At 38.7% G+C, this 18,211-nt stretch overlaps 1 long non-coding RNA gene across 1 annotated transcript in view; it reads right to left on the bottom strand.

Moving 5' to 3' along the window:
- The window catches only part of LOC134740325 (uncharacterized), a 103,319-nt gene that overhangs the window by 34,101 nt on the left and 51,007 nt on the right, over positions 1-18,211 (bottom strand). The window lies entirely within an intron of this gene.

The following is an 18,211-nucleotide window of genomic DNA, read 5'->3' as shown; positions in this document are numbered from 1 at the left end:
ACATAGGAAAATGTCTGTGTTACAAAGTCAGGAAAACATATGATGCAATCCCAAATTAATAATATAAAGATGCAGGCTGGGTGCAGTGGCTCAGCCTGTAATCTCAGCACTTTGCGAGACCAACACGGGCAGATCATGAGGTCAGGAGTTCGAGACCAGCCTGGCCAACATAGTGAAACCCAGTTTCTACTAAAAGTACAAAAAACTACCCGGGTGTGGTGGTGAGTGCCAGTAGTCCCAGCTACTCAGGAGGCTGAGGCAGGAGAATTGCTTGAACCCAGAAACAGGAGATTGAAGTCATCTGATATCGCACCAGTGAACTCCAGCCTGGGTAATAGTGTGAAACTCCATCTCAAAAAAATGAAAATTAAATAAATAAATAAATAAATATATAACAAATCTAATGATGCATAAGTGAATGGTTACCTGTGTATATATACATTTGCCTATACCCACCTGAAAGTCTTTCTGAAATACAGTAGTACATAAATAAGATATAAATATGAAATTTTGAACTTTCTTCCAGCCATATACACATGGATGACTATATGTATAAATATATAATATATATTTACATTATATACATCTGACATCTCATATGATACTTGTAGGCAATCTATAAGAATGGCCATATTTTCTAAGAAGTAACAAATAGAAACATTTCTACACCATTCTGATGGCTTGCAAGGAAGCCATTAATATTTTTTGCAATCCTAGAAAACTCAGTACATATGACATCTATGTATGCAAATATATATGTAAGTATGTAGGTAAAAGAAAGAGAGATCAGACTGCTACTGGGTCTATGTAGAAAAGGAAGACATAAGAAACTCCATTTTGACTTGTATCCTGAACAATTGCTATGCCTTAAGATGCTGTTAATCTGTAACATTAGCCCCAAACTTGAGCTCACAGAAACATGTGTTACATAGAATCAAGATTTAAGGGATCTAGGGCTGTGCAGGATGTGCCTTGTTAACAATATGTTTACAGGCAGTATGCTGGGTAAAAGTCATCACCATTCTCCATTGTCTATTAACCAGAGGCACAATGCACTGTGGAAAGCCACAGGAAACTCTGCCCAGGAAAGCCGGGTATTGTCCAAGGTTTCTCCCCTTGTGATAGCCTGAGATATGGCCTCGTGGAATATGAAAGGCCTGAGCATTCCTCACTCCAACACCCAAGAAGGATCTGTGCTGAGGAGGATTAGTAAAAGAGGAAGTCCTCTCACAGTTAAGATAAGAGGAAAGCCTTTGTCTCCTGCCTGCCCCTGGGAACTGAATGTCTTGGTATAAAACTCGATTGTATATTTGTTCTATTCTGAGATAGGAGAAAAACTGCCGTGTGTTGGGAGGTGAGTGATGCTGGCAGCAATGCTGCTCTGTTACTCTTTACTCCACTGAGATGTTTGGGTGGAGAGAAGCATAAATGTGGCCTATGTACCCATCCAGGCATAGTACCTTCCCTTGAAATTATTTGTGATTCAGATTCCTTTGCTCATGTATTTTCTTGCTGACCTTCTCCCCATTATCACCCTGTTCTCCTGCCACATTCCCCTAGCTGAGATAGTGAAAATAGTAATAAATAAATACTGAGGGAACTCAGAAACCAGTGCCAGTGGGGGTCCTCTGTATGGTGAGCACCAGTCCCCTGGGCCCACTTTTTTTCTCCATAATTTCCCTCTCTGTCTTATGTCTTTCCTCTGTCTCTCATCCCACCTGTAGAGAAATACCCAGAGTTGTGGAGGGGCTGGCCCCCTTCATCTGGCACCCAATGTGGGGCCTTTCTCTGTGGTGAAGGTATGCTAAGAACATGAGATTTGAGGACAGTCGACAAGAGATTTCCAAGTATGTCTATGGTCAGCCTTGTGGTAAGCTTGTGTGCTCAGAGGAACCCAGGGTAACAATGGAACAAACTGAAAGTAAATATGCCTCTTATCTCAGCTTCATTAAAATTATTTTAAGAAGAGGGGGAGTTAGAGCTTCTACAGAAAATCTAATTATGCTATTTCAAACAATAGAACAATTCTGCCCATGGTTTCCAGAACAGGAAACTTTAGATCTAAAAGATTGGGAAAAAATTGGTAAAGAATTGAAACAAGCAAGTAGGGAAGGTAAAATCATCCCACTTACAGTATGGAATGATTGGGCCATTACTAAAGCAACTTTAGAACCACTTCAAGCAGAAAAACATAGTGTTTCAGTTTCTCATGCCCCTGAAAGCTGTGTAATAGACAGTGAAGAAGAGGCAGGGACAGAATCCCTGAAAGGAAAAGAAAGTTCACATTGCAAACATGTAGCAGAGTCTTTAGTGGCTCGGTTAACACAAAATGTTGGGTACAATCAATTACAGGAGGTAATATATCCTGAAAGATTAAAATTAGAAGAAAAGGGTCCAGAACCATTGGGGCCATTGGGGCTAAAACCATGATGGCCACCTCCTTCTCAGCCGAGTGAGTGCTGGGGGAGGGAGCCTGAAACTAGGCTCACTGTGACTTGGCTTGTGGCACCCATTGTTGCCCAACCTGCAGTTCACTATGGTGAAAGAGCAATTCAGACTCAACCTGCAGCATCCCATCTGAGTCAAACAGTGGCTGCTCCCTAAGGAATAGTTGGGAGCGCTACATAAAATAGTATAAAAACTATTGTAAAAGGGACATGTTTCAACAATGTTCTCTCCTTAGAGTCTTCAATGTTTGTAATTCAGAAAAATTCCAGCAGATGGGGCATGCTGACCAACTTAAGAGCTGTTAATGCAGTAATTCAACCCACGTGGGGCTCTCCAAACTGGGTTGCCCTCTCTGGCCATAATCCCCAAAGATTGGCCTTTAATTATAATTCATCAGAAGGATTGCTTTTTTACCTCTCCTCTGGCAAAACAGGATTTTGAAAAATTTGCTTTTACTATACCAGCCATAAATAATAAAGAACCAGCCACCAGGTTTCAGTGGAAAATGTTGCCTCAGGGAATGCTTAATTGTCCAACTATTTGTCAGACTTTTGTAGCTCAAGCTCTTCAACCAGTTAGAGACAAGTTTTCAGACTGTTATATCATTCATTATGTTGATGATATTTTGTGTGCTGCAAAAACGAGAGACAAATTAATTGGCTGTTATACATTTCTGCAAACAGAGATTTAAAACACAGGACTGACAATAGCATCTGATAACATTGAGACCTCTACCCCTTTTCATTATTTCAGGAGGCAGGTAGAGGAAAGGAAAATTAAACCACAAAAAATACAAATAAGAAAACACACATTAAAAACATTAAATAACTTTCAAAAATTGCAAGGAGATATTAATTGGATTTGTCCAATGCTAGGCATCCCTACCTATGCCATGGCAAATTTGTTCTCTGTCTTGAGAGGGGATCCAGAATTGAAGAGTAAAACAACATTAACTCCAGAGACAACTAAAAAATTGAATTAGTTGAAGAAAATTTTCAGCCAGCACAAGTAAATAGAATACAATGCTTGGCCCCATACCAACTTTTGATTTTTGCTACTGCGCATTCTCCAGCAGGCATTATCGTTCAAAATACAGATCTTGTGGAGTGGTCCTCCTTCCTCACAGTATGATTAATACTTCTACATTGTACTGGAATCAAATAGCTATATTAATTGTTCAGGCAAGATTAAGAATAGTAAAATTCTGTGGAAGTGACCCAGAAAAAATCATTGTTTCTTTAATCAAGAAACAGGTTAGAAAAGCCTTTATCAATTGTGCTTCATGGCAGATTGGTCTTGCTGATTTTGTGGAAATTATTGACAATCACTACACAAAAACAAAAATCTTCCAGTTTTTAAAATGGACTACTTGGATTTTACCTAAAATTACCAGACATAAACCTTTTGAGAATGCTCTGATGGTGTTTCCTGATGGTTCCAGCAATGGAAAATCAGCTTACATCAGGTGAAAAGAACGAGTCATTGAAACTCAGTATTACTCAACTCAAAGAGCAGAGTTGGTTGCTGTCATTTCAGTGTTACAAGATTTTAATCAGCCTATTATCATTGTATCAGATTCTGCATATGTAGTACAGGCTACAAAGGATGTTGAGACAGCCCTAATCAAATATATTATGGATGATCAGTTAAACCAGCTGTTTAATTTCTTACAACAAACTGTAAGAAAAAGAAATTTCCCATATTGTATTACTCATATTTGGGCACATACTAATTTACCAGGGTCTTTAACTGAAGCAAATGAACAAGCTGACTTGCTAGTATCATCTGCATTCATAGAAGCACAAGAACTTCATGCCTTAACTCATGTAAATGCAACAGGATTAAAAAATAAAATTGATATCACATAAAACCAGGCAAAAAATACTGTACAACATTGCACCCAGTGTCAATTCCTACACCTGCCCACTCAGGAGGCAGGAGTTAATCCCAGAGGTCTATGTCCTAATGCATTATGGCAAATGGATGTCACAAGTGTACTGTCATTTGGAAAATTCTCATTTGTCCATGTGACAGTTGATACTTATTCACATTTTGTATGGGCAACCTGCTAGACAGGAAAAAGTACTTCCCATGTTAAAAGACTTACTATCTTGTTTTGCTGTCATGGGAGTTCCAGAAAAAATTAAAACGGATAATGGGCCAGGATACTGTAGTAAAACATTTCAAAAATTCTTAAATCAGTGAAAAATTACACATACAACAGGAATCCCTTATAATTCCCAAGGACAGGCTCTAATTGAAAGAACTAATACAACAGTAAAAGCTCAACTGGTGAAACAAAAAAAGGAAAAAGACAATAAGAGTATAACACTCCCCAGATGCAACTTAATCCACCACTCTATACTTTAAAATTTTTAACCATTTAGAGAAATCAGACAACTACTTCTACAGAACAACATTTTACTGATAAAAAGGACAGTCTGCATACAGGAAAGCTGATTTCGTGAAAAAATAATGAAAATAAAACATGAAAAATAGGAAAGGTGATAACATGGGGGAGAGGTGTTGCTTGTATTTCCCCAGGAAAAAACCAGCTTCTAGTTTAGATACCTACAACTTACAGAAGAAATTGCCATCCACCAAGGAAGTGGAGCCACCAACCTGGGCCCAGTTAAAAAAGCTGACACAGTAAACTGAAAAAGCCTGAAGAAAACACGGGTAACGTGAACTCCAGAGAATATACTGCTTGCAGCTTTGATGACTGTATCAACGGTGGTCAGTCTCCTCATGTCTGCAGGAGCAGCTACAACTAATTATACTTACTGGGCCTACATGCCTTTCCAGTCATTAATTCGGGCAATCACATGAATAGATAATCCTACTAAAGTATATGTTAATAATAGTACATGGGTACCAGGCCCCACAGATGATCGTTGCCCTGCCCAACCTAAAAAAAGAAGGAATGATGATAAATATTTTCATTGGGTATCATTATCCTCCCATTTGCCTAGGGAAGGCACCCAGATGCTTAATGCCTACAACCCAAAATTGGTTGGTAGAAGTACCTACTGTCGGTGCCACCAGTAGATTTACTTATCACATGGTAAGTGGAATGTCACTCGGACCACAAATAAATAATTTACAGGATTCTTCTTATTAAAGATCATTAAAATTTAGGCCTAAGGGGAAGGCTTGCCCTCCAAAAATTCCCAAAGAATCAAAAGACCCGAAAGTCTTAGTTTGGAAAGAATATGTGGCTGATACTGCAGTGATATCACAAAACAATGAATTTGGAACTATTATAGACTGGGCCCCTCGAGGCCAATTATATTATAATTGTATGGGCCAGACTCACTCATGTTCACAAGCCCGATCCATCTCGCCCATTAATCTGACCTATGAGAGTAATTTAAAAAGCTGGACCAGGTTTATAAAATTTTAAAATCACCCTATCCATTAAAATGGAGTAAAATGAGAATTTTCTCACCTCAACCACAGTTAATTAGTCCTGTTACTGGTCCTGAACATCCAGAATGATGAAAGCTTACTGTGGCCTCGCACCACATTAGAATTTGGTCTGCAAATCAAACTATAGGAAGAAAAAATCATAAGCCATATTATACTATTAACCTAAATTCCAAACTGACAATTCCTTTGCAAAGTTGTGTAAAACTCCTTTATATGCTAGTTGTAGGAAACATACTTATTAAACCAGATTCCCAAACTGTAACCTGTAAAAACTGTAGATTGTTTACTTGCATTGATTCGACTTTTGATTGGCAGCACCATATTCTGCTGGTGAGGGAAAGAGAGAGCGTGTAGATCCCTGTGTCCATGGAATGATGGCGAGAGGCTTCCCCATCTGTCCATATTTTAACGGAAGTATTAAAACGAGTTCTAACTAGATCCAAAAGATTCATTTTTACTTTGTAGTGATTATAGGTCCTATTGCAGTCACAGCTACTGTTGCAGCTGCTGGAATTCCTCTACACTCCTCTGTTCAAACTGCAGAATATGTAAATAATTGGCAAAAGAATTCCTCAAAATTGTGAAATTCTCAGACTCAAATGGATAAAAAATTGGCAAACCAAATTAACGATCTTAGACAAACCGTCATTTGGTTGGAAGATAGGCTCATGAGCTTGCGATATCTTTTTCAGTTACAGTGTGACTGAAACACATCAGATTTTTGCATTACACTCCAAGCCTATAATGAGTCTGAGCATCACTGAGACATAGTTAGATGCCATGTACAAGGAAGAGAAGATAATCTTACTTTAAATATTTCAAAATTTAAAAAACAAATTTTTAAGGCAACAAAAGCCCATTTAAATTTGGTGCCAAAAACTGAGGCAATTGTAAAAGCTGCTGATGGCCTCACAAAGCTTAACCCCGTCACTTAGGTTAAAACCATCAGAAGTTCCACTATTGTAAATTTCATATTAATCCTTGTATGTCTGTTCTGTCTCTTGTTAGTCTACAGGTGTATCCAACAGCTCCAAAGAGACAGCGACCAGCGAGAATGGGCCATAATGACGATGGCGGTTTTGTCAAAAAGAAAAGGGGGATATATAGGGAAAAGAAAGAGATATCAGACTGTTACTTTATCTATGTAGAAAAAGAAGACATAATAAAAGTACCCAAATAGAGGAGGAAAAGCCATGTTTTTTTTTTTTTTTTTATCATGGTCAAATGATTTTTAATGAGGGTGCCAAGATAATTCAATGTGTGAAAGGACAGGTTTTTTTGTTGTTGTTGTTTTTTTAATTTTTTTTTCTTTTTATTATTATTATTATTATTATTATTATTATTATTATACTTTAGGCTCTATGGTACATGTGCGCAACGTGCAGGTAAGTTACATATGTATACATGTGCCATGCTGGTGCGCGGCACGCAGCAACTCGTCATCTAGCATTAGGTATATCTCCCAATGCTATCCCTCCCCCCTCCCCCCACCCCACAACAGTCCCCGAAGTGTGATGTTCCCCTTCCTGGGTCCATGTGTTCTCATTGTTCAATTCCCACCTATGAGTGAGAACATGCGGTGTTTGGTTTTTTGTTCTTGCGATAGTTTACTGAGAATGATGATTTCCAATTTCATCCATGTCCCTACAAAGGACGTGAACTCATCATTTTTTATGGCTGCATAGTATTCCATGGTGTATATGTGCCACATTTTCTTAATCCAGTCTATCATTGTTGGGTACTTTTATTATACTTTGAAGACAAGAAGTACTGAAATTAATGTGGGTGCATATTATAATTTCTTTGTTCCAGTCTGATATCTATGTTTGGTAGTCTAACAAATTTTACCAAAATGAGTTGATATGTTAAATGAAGCTGAAAATAACTAAATACCAATTTAGAGTGATGACTCAGGCTGGACTTGATAACAAATAAAGAGGACTTTTAAATAAAATAAAAAAATAAAATAAAATAAAACTGTGAATCTAAGCATTTAAAAATGTTAAACAAAAAGCTATGACCTTGTATTCAGGTAATACCTGAGTCTCACAGCAATTTTAGGCATGAGTAATAGAAATACAGTCATCACATTTGATGACACTATTCCTGTTTTGGAAAAATAAGCCAAGATACATTATAAAACCAGCTTTGTTCTAAGTAGAATAAACACATCTAATTTAATTTCCAAAAAAAAAAAAAAGAAAAAGAAGACATAAGAAACTCCATTTTCACCAGTACCCTGAACAATTGTTTTCCCTTGAGAAGCTGTTAATCTGTAACTTTAGCCCCAAACTTGAGCTCACAGAAACAAGTGTTGTATGGAATCAAGGTTTAAGGGATCTAGGGCTGTACAAGATGTGCCTTGTTAACAATATGTTTACAGGCAGTATGCTGGGTAAAAGTCATCACCATTCTCCATTCTCTAGTAAGCAGGGGCACAAAGCACTGTGGAAAGCCACAGGGACCTCTGCCCAGGAAAGCCTGGTATTGTCCAAGGTTCTCCCCATATGATAACCTGAGATATGGCCTTGTGGAATAGGAAAGACCGGACTATCACCCAGCCCGACACCCGTGAATGGTCTGTGCTGAAGAAGGATTCGTAGAGGAAGGCCTCTTGCAGTTGAGATAAGAGGAAAGCCTCTGTCTCCAGCCTGCCCCTGGGAACTGAATGTCTCGGTATACAACCCGATTGTATGTTCTACTCTGAGATAGGAGAAAAACTGCCCTGTGTCGGGAGGTGAGACATGCTGGCAGCAATGCTGCTCTATTACTTCTTACTCCACTGAGATGTTTGGGTGGAGAGAAGCATACGTGTGGCCCACGTGCACATCCAGGCATAGCACCTTCCCTTGAACTTATTTGTGACACAGATTCCTTCGCTAACATGTTTTCTTGCTGACCTTCTCCCCACTATCACCCTGTTCTCCTGCCATATTCCCCTTGCTGAGATAGTGAAAATAGTAATCAATAAATACTGAGAGAACTCAGAGACCGGTGCCAGTGCAGGTCCTCGGTATGCTGAGCGCCGGTCCCCTGGGCCCAATTTTCTTTCTCTATACTTTGTCTCTGTGTCTTATTTCTTTTCTGTCTCTCATCCTGCCTGATGAGAAATACCCACAGGTGTGGAGGGGCTGGCCCCCTTCATAAGTATATAGCCAAAATCAATACAAAAGGAAACAAAGTGGTTAACAACATGGGCTTTGGAATCAAACAAACCAATACTCCACCCCTGGCTCTTCTTCTGGCTATCTGGGTCACCTTAGATAAGTCAAGTTATTTGAGCCTCTCTGCCTCAGTTGCATTATCTATAAAATGGGGATAGTAATATCTACTTTCTAGGTTGTCATGAGGATTTCCTTGACAGAAAAGGTGTGTGAAGTGTTTAGCATAGTGGTAATTTGTGTATATACAAGGTTCTGAAGGAAATTTTAAAAACCTTTAAATCCAGTGAAGGTGACCATTCCACTGGACAGAAACACAAATGAAGAAAACTGCAGCTTCAACATGGACTATATGTAACTTACTTGAATAAATCTATTGGCACAAAATAGACATTTTGAGGCAAACCACAGATCTAGAACAAGCTCATGTGTTTCTGTCACTGTGTAAGATGATGGGCTCACTAACCAAATGGCACAGAATTCTGCCCATTCTGCAGGCTTTGGTAGCATATTTCCCCAGAGGAGAGTAATCTCCTTGGTGAGTGATATTATGTCTTAGTCTTTATTGTGACTCAAGCATCAAGCTCAGCACTTAGCATAGTGGAAAAATTAGTAAGCTTTTGTTCAGTGAATGAACAAATAGAGTCAGTGAGGGATAGAAATGGGATTTTTAGAATGCTTTTTCTCAAAGACTGAGAATTAAGTCTCTTTGCTCCTGGTATAGCCAAGTTTCTGAGAAAAATGTGGCGGCTAACAGAAAATTTCAAAGCAGAAGAAAATGCCTAATAGTAGGTTTTCTTGCAATGAATATTAGATGCATAAACTGTAGGGGGTGCACAAAAATGTGGATTAAAAAAAAAGGTTGTATATGGCCTATTGTCTCTACCAATAGCACATGCTCTCCCACCCGCTTCTGTTTCACTGTCAGCTTCCCTCCATGGCTGGACCCTGGTTCAGCTCTCACCAATGAGAGACACCTAGTTTCAATTCACTCCAAGGTGCCAAGGCAGCAGAATGTTTATGGGTCAACATGATCCAATAGTCTAATATAATATATTCTTCAATATATTATAATGAAGGATTGTAAGGGAGTGACTATTGGATCAGGTGTTGCTTAAGAAAATCAGAGAGGAAGAGGAGCCAGTAGAAGAGATGGGAAAAATGGAAGAAAAAAAAAAAAGAATGTGAAAAACAAGAGAAGGACCTTGGAAGCCAAAATCGGAGAAACCTTCAAGGAAAGAGTTAACAAAGCAGTCAAAGGTTGCTGAGAAGCTAAAAGAGATGAGTACTAAAGATGGCAGTGCATTTTGAAGTTAGGAGTTGATTATCGACTTGGTAAGAGATGTGGACGGGAGAAGAAATCAGGTTATGGGAACTAGAGACTAAACGAAATGTGAGGAAGTGAAGGTTACTTTTTCAATGAGCTTGACCAGAAAAGAAAGAGGAACATGAGAGTATCAAGGGGAAGAAGAGAGCTACAAGAGCTCAAAGAAAGGCATTTCTCTTATTAGATGAGAGTTAAGCATGCCTATACTAACTACAAGAGGTAAGATGTAAGTGATTGATAGGCCAATGCGTCTAACAGGACATAGAAAGATGACAGAAATTCAATGACCTTGTGTACAAAATGCCAACCACTATTTCAGCTTCTTTATGTTGACTAATTCATGTAATCATCAACCATAATTCTCAGCATACTTGTTAAATTAAGTTTTGAACAGGAAGAATACTTCTTCCAGTGAGAAGTCAAAAAAATTTAGGATGGATGAAGATGCAAGGGTATGTATGTATGTATATAGCAGGTCATCAAATAATGTCATTTTGTTCAATATCTTTTCATTATAAGGGTAAAGAGAGAAAAATCAATTCCTGGCTGGACCACTGTCTATGTTTGGCTGTCCTCCTCATGTCTGCGTGGACTTTCTCTGGATAATCCCGTTTCCTATCACATCTCAAAAATATGTATATTAGTATATTGACATGTCTAAATTTTCACAGGATGAGTGTGTGTGTGTGTGAGAGAGAGAGAGTGTGTGTGTGTGTGCACATGCACACGTGTGCCCAGGATGGAAGCATTTCCAGTCCATGGTGGGTTCCTGCCTTGTGCTCTGAGCCACCAGGATAGGCTTCAGTCACTTGCTCCCATGAACTGGAATAAGGCAGTTGAAAAATGAATGAATGAAACATTCACAATAAAACAAAAATTCATGAAGTCTGTGATAATGATACAAATGCATGACAATAAACAATGCTGTGCAAAAGGACTCAGCAAGCCCGTCACATCTGTGACTGATTTTTAAATTCATAGATACAAGAGGTGCTTCTTACACCTTTTCCTTTGCAAACATTTATTTCTCAATTTAACCCACCACCACTGTGATCACCATCACACACTAATGCACCAAAAATTAGGTAAGTAATTATCTTACTTGTTTGTATCAATATTTCTTAAATGTATATACAGCTTACATTTATTGCATTGTTTTATATTAGAAGTGTTTCAGTTCTTTATAAGTTTGGTGATGTTTTTGTCACCAGAAATATGCTGTAGGAATTTAACTCTTCTTTATATTAATTAGCTTATGGTAAAAGTAATTTTGATACACGTTGTTTCATTTGATATTGCAGTTTCCAAGAACCTATTGACAATGTTAAGTAAGGACTAATTGTATACAGGAGTACACAGGGTTAGAGAAAAAGAGAAGAGAGTTGGCAAGTTATTTTTGAATGTCTATTACCTGGAAGAGGTAAAATTTCTTCCTATTCCCGAAATCACTTTTTAGAAGTGAGTGGATGAGGGAGTAGTCCAAGAAAGCGTCCAGAAAAAGAATTAGCATGTTAGGGGAAATGGTTATGTTGTAAATGGCTTTTGATGTTAATGGGAGAAAGAGTGGAATAGAATTAGCAAGGACTGGCAAGCATGCTTAGGATCATGTAAAGATGGACACCATTATTTGGAAGTGTTACTCAACAGTTTCTTAAGCTCAGCACCCTAAAAGTAAAAGCACAGAAGACAAATTAAAACAAAGCAAGATTGGTTTTTTCAGGGCTGGATTAACAAAAAAGATAAGGGACAAAGCACTTGAGAACACAGAAATGAGAGATTGAAACTCACATCTAACACAGAGAAGAAAAAAGTAAAGTAGGTTGGAGACTAATAAAGTGACAAAATATAGAAAAAGCAAGGGATGAAAGCACTTGATGAAGTCAAAGAATAGCAATGTTAATAGACAGGGAAAAATGTACTTACAAATAGGAGATTGGGGTCAGATATTAGACTATTAGAGATTGAGATTTTAGAGGCATTCAGAAATAGATCAGTTTGGCATGTATGACTGTTGTCATCAACTCCAAGTCAATCGAGTAGGAGCCAAGAAGGGAATGGGAGTTTCAGTTATCACAGACATGAACAGGATGTAGCAGAAGTTTGCTGGAGGAAAAATTAGGATGTCAGGTGCCAAATGTTTCAACAGATGGAGAGAAATTTGGCAGAGGGCAACAGAAAAGCATTTTTTTATTCCAGCCACATGACACAGAAGGAAGAAGGAAGATTTTTCTATGCAAATAAACAAGTCATACTCTAGAAGCCGGGTTGAAGGCAAGGAGAATACTGATTTTTTTTTTCTTTTTGCTAACAATATTACCCTGGAGATCTAGAAGTTGTCAGAGAAATGTTTAAGCATATTGATAATTTATAATTCAAGGAAAGCATTTGGATATTTTACAAATTCAAAAGGCTACACACTGGCTTTTTCTAAAGTATTTTCCAGCTTCAGGTACCTAAAGGTTTTGAAGAATTTGTTCTCAACATTAAGACCCTGGTGAGTGCTAATTCCAAGGTTTGACAAGGGAAAAGAAATAAATTAACAAATACAAATGATTGAGAACAAGAATCATAATTAATTGAAATGCCAAGAAAAAAAGGCTGTTCTAAACAATTCTGCTTACTTGAAGTTTCTTTGCAGAGCTGTAGGCACACTGCCTGCTACACTTGCTCAGAATGGCCATGGAAATGTTTCTGTAGCTTACACTCTATGGACTCAGACACACTAAAATTCAATTGACTCACGCTGTCACTGTTTAGCACAAAGCTTCAGGAAGTTATGGGTTCCTGTAGATTAAACCAGAAGTTCTGTCCATAGACAGAAAGTCAGATGCTTTGTGGACCAAAGGAGGACTGAGACTATGTTCTGTATTGAGCAGCTTCTACAATTATAAGAAGTTTAACACAAGAAGCTTTTTTTGTGTGTGGGTGTCTTAACTCAAAATTTCTTTTTTTTTATTATTATTATACTTTAGGTTTTATGATACATGTGTGCAATGCGCAGGTTAGTTACATATGTATACATGTGCCATGCTGGTGCACTGCACCCACTAACTCGTCATCTAGCATTAGATATATCTCCTAATGCTATCCCTCCCCCACTCCACGACAGTCCCCGAAGTGTGATGTTCCCCTTCCTGTGTCCATGGGTTCTCATTGTTCAATTCCCAACTATGAGTGAGAATCATGGGCAAGGACTTCATGTCTAAAACACCAAAAGCAATGACAACAAAAGCCAAAATTGACAAATGGGATCTAATTAAACTAAAGAGCTTCTGCACAGCAAAAGAAACTACCATCAGAGTGAACAGGCAACCTGCAAAATGGGAGAAAATTTTCGCAACCTACTCATCTGACAAAGGGCTAATATCCAGAATCTACAATGAACTCCAACAAATTTACAAGAAAAAAACAAACAACCCCATCAAAAAGTGGGCGAAGGACATGAACAGACACTTCTCAAAAGAAGCTTTTGATTTACACATAACTTGTTGTAGCTGAAAGACTATTCTAGACAATATTAAGTCAATTTTCTATAGTTGGCAAAAATAGCACAGCTGCAGTCTTATTTAAATGAAGTTAGCACAGCAAACAATAGTTGGAAAGTTTGGTTTCAAGGCAAAATACCTGGCCTCATACTTTCAACCATTTGTAGCTTGGAAAAAGCAAAGAATGCCTCAAGAAGGTTACTGTAATAATGAGAACAGGGTTTCGTATACCTTGTCCTGTGGTTGTCTAAAGTGGAGCAAGAGGGAGGGGTATTGTAAGTATCAGAAGAAAAAGCAATTACTGGAGAAAAGTTTCAAGGGGACTGGAATTAGCTTTGTAGAGGAATAGAGACAAACATTATTTTCAATGTGTGTTCCTCACACCATCTACTTCAAGATCAGTTGGGCTTGCTTGTTAACAATACAAGAACTTTTCCAGATCAGGTAAATCAGAGGCTCCCAAAGTGCCTGGCAATCTGTATCTTATAAAATGCTATCTAAAAAAGTCTGATCTATATTACATTTTGAAGACATTGAGATTAAAAAATGGGAAAATAAAAGTTATAAAACTTTATCTTGGGTGCAGTGGCTCACACTGGTAATACCAGCTACTTGGGAGGCTGAGGCAGGAGGATCACTTGAGGGCAGAAATTTGATATGACCATGTGCAACCTAATAAAACCAGTCTTTAAAATTTTAGTTTTTAATTAGCCACATATAATGGCATGTGTCTATAGTACCAACTACTCAGGAGACTGAGATGAAATGATTCCTTCAGCCCAGAAATTTGAGATCGCAGTGAGCTATTTCACCTCTGCACTTCAGCCTGGGCAATAGGGTGAGATACTCTCTCTAATTTAAAAAAAAAAAAAGTCTTTACCCACTTTCTGGAAGTGAAAGCAAATTCAAATTGTAATCATTTATGACATGAGAAAAACAAGAGTTATTTTTACACAAATAAGGAAGCTGTTGCTGACAAAAAAGTAAATGTCTTCCCCTAGGTCACAAAGCTAACCAGTGGCAATGTCTGGAATATGAGTCCAAATATCGAATCCTTTAATGACACCATGACACCATAGAGAGTGATTCTCTACCCTTAAACAGTTTATATCTTCTTGCAAACTTAAATCATCTACTACAGATGATATATTAAAAATTATCAATTAGGATTTTATACTATCTGCACATGCTTGCTGTGTAAGGCATTGAATTTTATTTTTTAGTTACTCTACTTTTTGAATCAAAAGTTGTTCACATAGTGTATCAAAGAATTTTTACATATTTATAATTGTAAATGATTAATTTCTTAAATCTATATCAAAGTTTATAGAGTTATGCAGTAAACTAATTAATTATCCTTTTATAAAAAAGGTCCATTTCAACTACTCAATACATATTTTTTATTCCATAATTGACAGCACACTGGATAGTTGAGAGAACGCATATTTGTATTCTATACTGAGTATTACTTAAGCAATTTCTTGAGCCATTAAAGATTTTTTAAAATAGTTTATAATGGGGACGAGAAGCAAAGCAAGATGGCAGAATGGAAAGCTCCACTAATCATTTCCCCATACCCCACGAGGCCCCAAGTTAACAACTACACAGAAAAAATACCTACATGAGAACCAAAAATCAAGTGAGCACTCATAGTACCCGGTTTGGACTTAATATCCCTGAAAGCGACACTGAAGTGACAGAAAAAAACAGTCCTGAATCACCAACCCCCCTCCCTCCCAACCTCAGTAGCAGTCGTGTGGTGCAGTGTATCTCTGGGCACGGGGGGAGGAAGAACACAGAAATTATGAGGCATTGAACTCATTGCTGTTTGTTAGACACAAAGGGAAACTAGACCAAACTCAGCTGACACCTGCCCATGGAGGCAGAGGGAGCATTTAAGCCAGTCCTAACCTGAGAGGAATCAGCAATCCCAGCAGTACGAACTTCAGTGCCTGAAAATCTCACCACAGAGGGCCTACAGTTCTCTGTGTTTCCAAGTAAACTTGAAAGGCAGTCTAAGCCATAAGGACTGCAACTCTTAGGTGAGTCCAGTGCTGAATAAGTCCCAGAAATTGTGGACTAGGGGACATTTGACATACTCAGACAGCAGCTGGGTCAGCCAAAGGAGTGCTGTTATCACCCCTCCCCTAACTCCAGGTTGCATATCTCATAGCTCCCAAAGAGTCTCCTTCCTTCTGCTTGAGGAATGGAAAAGAAAGAGTAAGGAAGACTTTGTCTTTGCATATCAGCTCAGCCACAACAGGATAAGGCACCAAACAGAGTTGTGAGGCCCCCGTTCCGGGCCTCTGCTCCTAGACAACATTTCTAGACATAGGCTGGGCCAGAAGGGAACCCTCTACATTTAAGAAAAGAATCCATTCCTCAGAGCATTCATCACCTGTTAATTGAAGATACCTTGAGCCCTGAATAACCTCAGCAATACCCAGGTACTATTAACACATAGAGGGCTTTGGATGAGCATCTGAGACTAGCAGGTTTCAGGAGAGACTCAGCACATTTCCAGCTGAGGCAGCTATGAGGCAAGATCCTTTCTTCTTCAGAAAAATGGAAGGAGAGTAAAGAAACTTTGTTTGCACCTTAGGTGTCAGAACAGCCACAGGATGGTGGAGCAGCAAGTGGGCTCTTGGCATTCCCAGTTGCAGGACTTAGCTCTTGAACAGCATTTCTGGACCTACCCTGGGCCATAAGGGAGCCCACAGACCTGAAGGGTGAGTCCCAGGCCAGGCAGCCTTTACTACAAGCTGATTTAAGAGCTCTTCAGCTTAAAGAGAACACTGGTTGGTAGTTTGGCAACCAGTGGGTAGGGGTCACTATGGGGCATGGCTCCTCTGCCTTTGGAAAGAGAAGAGAAAAGTGGGAAGGACTTCATCTTGTGGTTTGAACGTCAGTTCGACTGCAACATAATAGAACACCAGGTAGCCATGTAATGTTTTAAACTCTAGTCCCTGACTTCTGGACAGCACCTCTGTATCCAGCCAGGGCCTGGGGGATCTCACTGCCCGAATGGGAAGGACACAAGCCTAGCTGGCATTGCTACCTGCTGATTGCAGAGCTCCGGGGCCTTGACCAAACATAGGCAGTAACCAAAAAGTGATTACAGCAGGCCTTGGGCAAGGTGCAGTGCTGCGTGGGCCTCAGACCTTATCTAGTGCAGTCATAATGCTGGTGGCCACAGGAGTGCTTATGTCACTCCACCTCCAGTTTTAGGTGGCTCAGACCAGAGAGAGAGATTTTTTTTTTCAAGAAATTAAGGGAAGAAAACAGAGCAGTCTCTGCCTGGCAATCCAGAGAATTCTCCTGTATCATGTCCATGACCATTGAAGGAGTACTTTTATGAGTCTTCAAAAACTGCAGTATTACTGGGCTTGGGATGCTCCCTAAAGTAGAGACAGCTTAAGTCACGATATCTATGTCCTTTCAAATATCTGAAAAGCCTTCCCAAAAAGGATGGCTACAAATAAGCCCAGACAGTGAAGACTACAGCAAACACCTAACTCTTCAGTGCTCAGACACCGAAGAACATCTACTAGCATCAGAAACATTGAGAAAAACATGACCTCAGTGAATGAACCAAATAGGTCACCAGGGACCAATCCTGAAGAAATGGTGATATGTGACTTTTCAGACAGAGAGTTCAAAATAGCTGCGTTGAGGAAACTTAAAGAAACTTTGATAACACAGAGAGAACACAGAGAAGGAATTCAGAATTCTATCAGATAAATTTAACAAACAGATTGAAATAGTTAAACAGAAATTCTGGAGATGAAAAACGCAATTGTCATAATGAAGAATGCATCAGAGTCCTTTAATAGCAGAATTGACCAAGCAGAAAAAAGAATTAGTCAGCTTGAAGACAGCTATTTAAAAAGACACTGTCAAAAGATACAAAAGAAAAAAATAAAAACAACAAAGTGCATCTACAGAATATAGAAAATAGCCTTGAAAGGGAAAATCTAAGAATTGTTGGCATTAAAGAGAAGGTAGAAAAGATATAGGTGTAGAAAATTTATTTAAAGGAATAATAAGAGAGAACTTCCCCAGCCAGAGAAAGATGTCAGTATCTGAATACAGGAAAGTTGTAGGACACCAAGCAGATTTAACCCAAAGAGTATCTCAAGGTATTTAAAATCAAACTACCAAAGGTCAAGGAGAAAGAAATGTAAAAGCAGCAAGAGAAAAGAAATAAATAACATACAACAAAAATCCAATACATCTGACAGCAGATTTTTTCAGTGGAAACCTAGAAGACAGTGGCATGACATATTTAAAGTACTGAAGGATAAAACCTTTTACCGTAGAATATTATATCTGGCAAAAATATTCTTCAAACACGAAGGAAG

This window comes from Pongo pygmaeus, chromosome 9 (assembly GCF_028885625.2).
Source record: "Pongo pygmaeus isolate AG05252 chromosome 9, NHGRI_mPonPyg2-v2.0_pri, whole genome shotgun sequence".
NCBI lineage: Eukaryota > Metazoa > Chordata > Mammalia > Primates > Hominidae > Pongo > Pongo pygmaeus.
This window is presented reverse-complemented; position numbering and strand designations above follow the sequence as displayed.